Source organism: Epinephelus lanceolatus, chromosome 14, assembly GCF_041903045.1.
Source record: "Epinephelus lanceolatus isolate andai-2023 chromosome 14, ASM4190304v1, whole genome shotgun sequence".
Classification (NCBI taxonomy): domain Eukaryota; kingdom Metazoa; phylum Chordata; class Actinopteri; order Perciformes; family Serranidae; genus Epinephelus; species Epinephelus lanceolatus.
The window spans coordinates 10,375,495-10,383,021 of record NC_135747.1 but is presented as its reverse complement, the minus strand read 5'-3'; positions in this window follow the sequence as shown (position 1 = coordinate 10,383,021).

Genomic DNA, 7,527 nt, shown 5'->3' with positions numbered 1-7,527 from the left:
CCCTGTGTGAAAGACGACTACGGGGGGGGGGGGGGGGGGGGGGGGTTTGAGTTTGAACGATGCTGTGCTTTAGCCAATCACAATGGAGGGGGCAGGGCCGAACAGCTAACGGTTAGCCCAGCTAATCTACAATAACCATGTTATTAATTACAAAACATGCAATCATGTTCAATCATTGTGTTTATAGACTTTACAAACATCAGATTAGTCTAAACGGTGATATAGTGACGTGAAAAATGTGAGATATATATATGTATATGTATATATATATATATAGCTAAACTCTGCTGGTTTTCTACCTGGAAGTATCTGTAAACAGCAAGGCGATTCCCTGGGGGCACCGCCAGAAGTGAAGGGGTTGAGCGATCCCCCAGGCCCCTGCATTTCCGTTAGTCGAAAAACAACAGGCAGTGCCTCCAGAGGTAAAGGAAGAAAAAAAAAAATCCTTGGTCACTGGGGGCATGTTCAGGCCATGTTGGCAGAATTTCAGGTGGGGCTGGACACTCTAGCTTAAAGGATTTGTTCTCACAACTTGGCCATTAATTGTTGAGATCTGGGTACACATGACATTTTGAAAGAGAAGTCTGAAGCAAGAAACAAGCAGTTTAGGCAGGTTGTAAACAAAGACCCAGCTCAGTCAAACAGACAGATTAGACAGGTCAACACCTACTGTACTGAAAATCTCTAAAGTATTTTGGCACCTCTGTACGGTGGCCCTGAGGGTCAAAACACAACATTTCACAAAACACAACATTTTAATGCATTTCAATGTTGTTTTCAGAAATGTTTTTGTGTTTTTTGTAATGTTGTTGTGTTGTGTTCTGTTTTGTAAAATGTTTTTTCTGCCATTTTTTTTTTTTTTTAATGTTTTGTGACATGTTCTTGTGTTGTGTGAAATGTTACGTTTTCTAAAATGTTGTGTTTTCTGAAATATTGTTCTGTTTCTGACATGTAGTGTTTTCTAAAATATTGTGTTTTGCGACACATACTTGTGTTGTATGAAATGTCATGTTTTCTAATATGTCTTTTCTGAAACGTCGTGTTTTGCAAAATGTTTTTATGTTTTCTGAAATGTTGTGCATTGTGAAATGTTGTTTTCTTTTATGAAATGTTTTGTATTTTGACCCTCAGGGCCACCTTACCAACCAACTTGAAGTATTGTTTTAAAAACTTTGTATCTTGCAGATGTAGTGAACTTTCAGTCGCAGCAGCTAAACCAGAATCACAACCATGAAAAAAATGTCAAACCTCCTCTCTGATCCCTCATCTCTGTCATTTTGTCTCTCAGATCATACTGAAGCAGCTTGTTGATGCAGCACTGGAACTTGAGGGTCAGCGCATCTTCCACTGTGACATATATAGGTGGAAAATATCCAGACTGAGATCGGCTCAGACATCCCACGTGTGCGCATGATCGACTTTGGACTGAGCTGCTTTTGCAAGAAGAGATCCATTTAACCGCGTCTTTTACAGTAAGCTCCACACTCACTTACCTATCTGTGACTTTTAAATTTAAACAAAGCTGCACCTCCTCCTCATCCTCACCGTAATTATTATGCCTGTGTAATCTAGGTACTTCTGCTCACAGCCGCAGTGTTGCCAAGTCCGCTTATTATAAGCGACTTTGGGCTTGTTTTTCTGTAAAGTCACTTACAAATATTGGTAGCCGCGGGTCGTGTTTTTTTTGGGCTTGTTTCTAAAGTGTAGTTGCTTATTTGGGCTTGTTACCAGCTCCATAATAAGTTGTTAAGCGGATATTTTCGATATGTTATTTAAACGTAGGATAGTTTGTCTTGCCTGTTCCCTCTGTCCCTCCCCTTTCCCCAAACACACAGGAGACTGCAGAGTTTTTTCCCCACCCGCATCCTGCTTCTAATTGGCTCTGACCCTGATGACGAGTACTAGCCAATCAGAGGCAGAGCAGGGCAATCTGTTTTTTTTTTCTGGTGAGGAAAACGTCAGTGACGTTTAAATGAAAATAAGCGCAACTGATGGTGGACTGTAGGAGAGTTTTTGAGGAACAATATCCGGGACAAAGTGGGCGAAATACGGGAAGAAATATAACAAAGACTGGGAGAAAGGAGTAAAAGAATGGATTCAACCCGTCGTGGGGGACGACTCCAAAGCACTGTGCAGAGTATGTAAGTGTGAAATACGTGCACACCTGCGGACCTTGTACAACATGCTAACTCTGAAAAACATTTTAAAAAAATGCAGCACCGTTCTCCACAATGAGGCTTACAGACACTGGGTTCACGGTCTCCAAGCAGAACGAGTGAAGACAGAGAGCTGAGCTGAAGGTAGCCACCTACATGGCTTGTCACACATCCATTAAATCAGTCGATCACCTTGGGGATTTAATTGCTCAACTTGTCACAGTTTACCCATCTGTCCACATGGATGTAAATTGACCATCTGTACCCACAGTTTAAAATCCGTCCCCACGGACTGTAAAACCGTGCACATAGTTTATTTAATTTTCTCTCACTGGAACCTAGGGGGGGCTCCGTAGAAAAAGTCGCTTATTTTGGGCTTGTTTTCACAGGCCCGGTTGCTTATTTGTCTCGTGAGATCTGGCAACACAGCACAGCCGTCCAGAGTGGTACAGTCGTTGTACCTACAGGGCTGACCCCCACCACGGTGTGGCAGCTGGGTGTGGTACTGTTTCCACAGGAATGCAACATTTGAGACAAGGAGGTTCCTGGGAAACAGGCTGAGAATCAGCAATGAGCTGTCTGAAGATAAGAAAACACACACACACACACACACACACACACACACACACACACCAGAAGACACAAATCTGTTGAGTTTAGTTCACATTCACATGGACCACCGTCACCTTTTATCTTCTTTCCCTCCAGATTGCTTGGATGTCTTGCGGACGTGTTTAAAGGAGCTATATGTAAGAAATCTAAAGCAAATAGTCGTAAAATCCTCCTAATATGTCACAGACACTAAGGAATAATGTTCATATAACATACTGATCTCACCGACAACAATAGTACAGCCAGAATATTCACATTTTAAAAAAAATTTTACGGTTTGCAAATCATGTTTATGTTTTGAATTTGTGTTTTGGCCTGTTGCGCCACCCACCGCCGTCTACCAGTCACACAGTCAGTAGAGTCTCAGCATCAGTTACAGTTACGACTGAGCTACAGCAGCACGGCAAGCAGCATTAGCAGTGTCCCGGTACATAGCATTAGCAGCCAGCTCCTCCTCAGCTGTATCCCAGCAGCAGCGTTAGCAGTGTCCCGGTACATAGCATTAGCAGCCGGCTCCTCCTCAGCTGTATCCCAGCAGCAGCGTTAGCAGTGTCCCGGTACAAAGCATTAGCAGCCGGCTCCTCCTCAGCTGTATCCCAGCAGCAGCGTTAGCAGTGTCCCGGTACATAGCATTAGCAGCCGGCTCCTCCTCAGCTGTATCCCAGCAGCAGCGTTAGCAGTGTCCCGGTACATAGCATTAGCAGCCGGCTCCTCCTCAGCTGTATCCCGGCAGCAGTGTTAGCAGCAGAGAAGCCGGACTTGCTCGAACGGTCTGCTGGAAAACCGAAGATCAAGGACGCGGCGATGCGGCCCTGCCACGGCAGCCGCTCGTGGGCAAACAAATCAGTCTCCAGCGTGCCGCTGTCCAGCAACCTCGAATCTGTAGGGGAGGAGGGGCGGACATGACTCGCGGCAGTATTTTGAATTTGAGTGCAGTAACTGTTTTGGCCACATTCTTACATACAGCGCCTTTAACCAAAGACCCAAAGCAGTGTCTTACTCTGCTGAACTAAGACTTCATCCATGGCTCAGATAGACACACACCACACACACAAAATTCTTCCTGGTGGGGTATCTTTGTCACCTTTTTCACCCCTGATGAGACTAAATGTCATACAAGCACTAATACTGTTCTGTTTTTTACAGGAAGGAAGATTTGCTGCCACGCTGCTTGACATAATAAATTTGGCTGATCTAACTGAACTTATTAAGTTGGACTTTTTTTTGGCAGATCCTGTAACACCCCCAGCTATTTGAGTTTTTCCTTGACTTCGTAGAGAGCTTGGGCTGGGTCAGGAGCTGCTGCTGATACTGGCCTGTAAAGCCCAATTAGCCGTAACGTGATGTAAGTAGTAATACTGAACCATGGAAAAAAATTTAAATTACATTTAAATTATTATTATTTTTTTTTTTTTAATATTTTATATTTATTTTTTCATTACACTACAGACGATCATCACACCCTCTGTCTGATTCATCTTAAGTTAAATAAAGGTTTTAATCCACCTCCAGGCTTGTCTCTGTTAAAGTGAAGAAACATGGAAAATAAAGAAAACTGAGATGATCTAAAAAAAAAAAGAAAAAAGACAGTAGCTATGTTTCCATCCAAAAGTGATTTGAATCATTGGGAAATGCGCATTAAAAGAAATACGAATCCTGTGTGTTTCCATTAAATGTACAGACTTGTACGACAAACTCACGTGAGTTTTCCGCAGAACCAGAAACAAAACAAGTCTCGCATTCTTCTTCTTCTACGTTTTCTGGTGGCTGGCAACCAGCTTGTAAATGCATTACCGCCTTCCCGACCCGGAGTGTGGATATCACCATGGAGAGAGGTGCGCTACGTCAGTTCGAACATAACTGTTTCTATCCCCCGTTTTGCGAATCAACATTTTTTTCGAATCAACCAAAACCCGGCTAAAGCGAGCGTATTTTAGTTTGTGCGAATCAGGGGATTTTAATTAGAATTTTGGCCTTTCCATCATAATTTTCCGATGTGATACTTCTAGATGCGTATCTAAACAGGCTGATGGAAGCATGGCTAGTTTCACACTGTGATAATAAGTGAAACAGAGTTTGTTAATAGATTACACATGGAGTTTTGATTACTTTTCATCTGACATTTTAGGTTTGAGTAAAAATGTTTACTCACTTTCTTTTGATTAAGAAAAGACATCTTAAAATATTATTATTAATAATAATATCGCTAATAATAATAATGATAAAAAGAAGGAGAGGACCTTTCAAAGCAATATTACAAGGTGCTTTAAATTCAAAATCAAGATTAAAATACTCTACATTTTAAACTGATTCAGGAATGGAATGTCAACAGCAGACACAGAAGGATACCTAGCATGTCATACATGAATGCAAAAGGCCACTGAGGTGTGTTAATGACTGAGCTGGGATATATAAATATTTCGATGAATGCATAGAAGATTGTTTTAATTTGGTCAATAAATGATAGATACAACACATTATCCCACTGGTCACAATTGTGACCAAACATACACTTTTTCACCTTAGTGTTATAGTTTTATTTTCTTGGAAAAAATTGGGATTTAACAAGTTAATAGTCTGGAAAGAAAAACTCCATGGCTTTGATGTTAAGCTAACACCTTTGGTGGACAAATTTTTATCAGTCTTTTGATAAAAGGTGTAAAATGTCTAAAAAATTGATTTAGTTCTTAAATATTGCCACCATATCTGTGTTTTATTTCATGCGCCAGTTTTTCGCTGGACACCCCTCCCCTAATCCTCAACCAAACTAACAGCTGTTAGTTTGTTAGCTGTTAGTTTGTTAGCTAACGTCCACTAACATTAGCTAGCTAGCCAGCTGCAGTAGAGAGTAGCTCCACTCTGGCCGGAGCATTCACATTCCAACGGCTGAGTCACTGCACATGTTTTACCCATTCTTTGTATTTTATAGACCAATTTTGAATGCAGAGATGTCACAGTTCCGTCACAGCAGTTGTGTGCGCACACTGGTGGCAGAAAAACAGCGGACTTTGAGACACACAGTTGACTAACCTGCAATAAAAATGTCTTTATATGCCCTTGGATGTTAGAACAGGAATACAGATTAAGATAGCTGTCATATTGTCGTGATCTTAAAACTCTTTATCATCAGTGGAGGCGAGGAAGAATTGTCACGACAAGGGAATTCAGTTCAACGGTTTACTGAGCACTTCTTCAAGGCAGGTACAACACTCACCAACACGGTGTTTGACTTTGTACAATCTTTCTTAGCATTCAGGCCAAGGCAGGCTGTCTTAGGTGTCTCCCAGGCACAGACGGAGGAGGGCTCAACTCTACATCTATGCAGTACAGCAGACAACAGACAACTCTCTCACACACAGGCTATCTCTTATTCTGTTACACCATATCACTGCGTCTGGGAGCCTATCACATCATTGTAAACACTGATGTACTAGGAACTGCATTACTGCTTAACAAAAGGCATATTAGCTTTACGCATCTGCGTTACAATATTTTAAAAAAAACGTTGCAGAGGATGCTGTGGTAGAAAATAAAGTTTTGTCTCCAATTAATTATAATTTCGTTATCCAGGATTTTATACTCAGTAGAGGAGTGTGTGTTTGGCTAACATGAACAGAATTACTGACATGGTGAAAGATAATTCATCATCAAAAGGATTTATAAAAACTCATATTTGTTAAGCATGGACTTGGCTTCTTGTCCCTGGTTAAAACTTGTGAGGACATTCCCATATAATGTAATTTAATGTGGAAGTAACACACAACTTTTTAACTAGCTAGCTAACGCTGTCTGCTCATTAACTCCTTGATCACACAACAGGGACTTTCACACCATGTTCATTTTAGAAAGGACACCACAAGAAAATAAACAGACAATGGATAATCATTTCTTTCTCGATGTCAGTGATCAGCCATAGGTAGCACACTAGCTACGTTAGCTACGATATCGCTAATGTTCGGGGGGTCCATGTCATTGGTTCGACAGCCCATTGGTTCGACATCCCATTAGTCCGACTGTCCGCGGTGCTGAACGGCTTGCGGCGGGCGTATGGTGCGCCGCGACCTGCTTGAGGCGGAGCAGGCTCACGGCTTATGTGTTTGTCACTTTCTTTTTCATTTTAATCGGAATCGGAATGGACTTCGGAACAATGAGTTTAATATGGTCGGAACAATGCAATGTCGAACCAATGGGCTGTCGAACCAATGGGCTGTTCCCGAAAGCATCAGGCTGCAGTTGACAGGGACAGCTAACAGCAGCAGCAAAGCTAACATCAGGACGTCATCTGTTAAAAGCCTCCCGTTGTGGGATATGACATGAAACTACTCCAGTTAGCTCAATCATGTTGTAACTAAGACATCCGCTGGAAAAAATATTTTCTTCACAGATGAGCACATGTTTGATAAAATGGAGTCGGCATCCATTTTCAAGCTCTCTGTGTGTTTGTTTCCTTGCGGACGAGAAAAGGGGGAGCGCACATTTCCAAGAAGGCGTGTCCTTTTCAAAAATGCAAAAGGCGTTGCTTTGTTGCCGGCCGCATAGACATATATACGTAGACGCCGCATCGAGCGCTGAGCCGTACATCAACGTCGCCGCCATATTGGATGTGGCAAGGCTGCGTTGTAAACTAATATAAGTAAATGGACTTAATTTCATAAAGCGCCTTTCAACAAAGAAATTTACGTTAATGCCTGTGTGGGATCAATAAAGTTCTTATCTTAGCCATCTGAGAAGATTACATACATTGTTTTTGGTGCCTAAC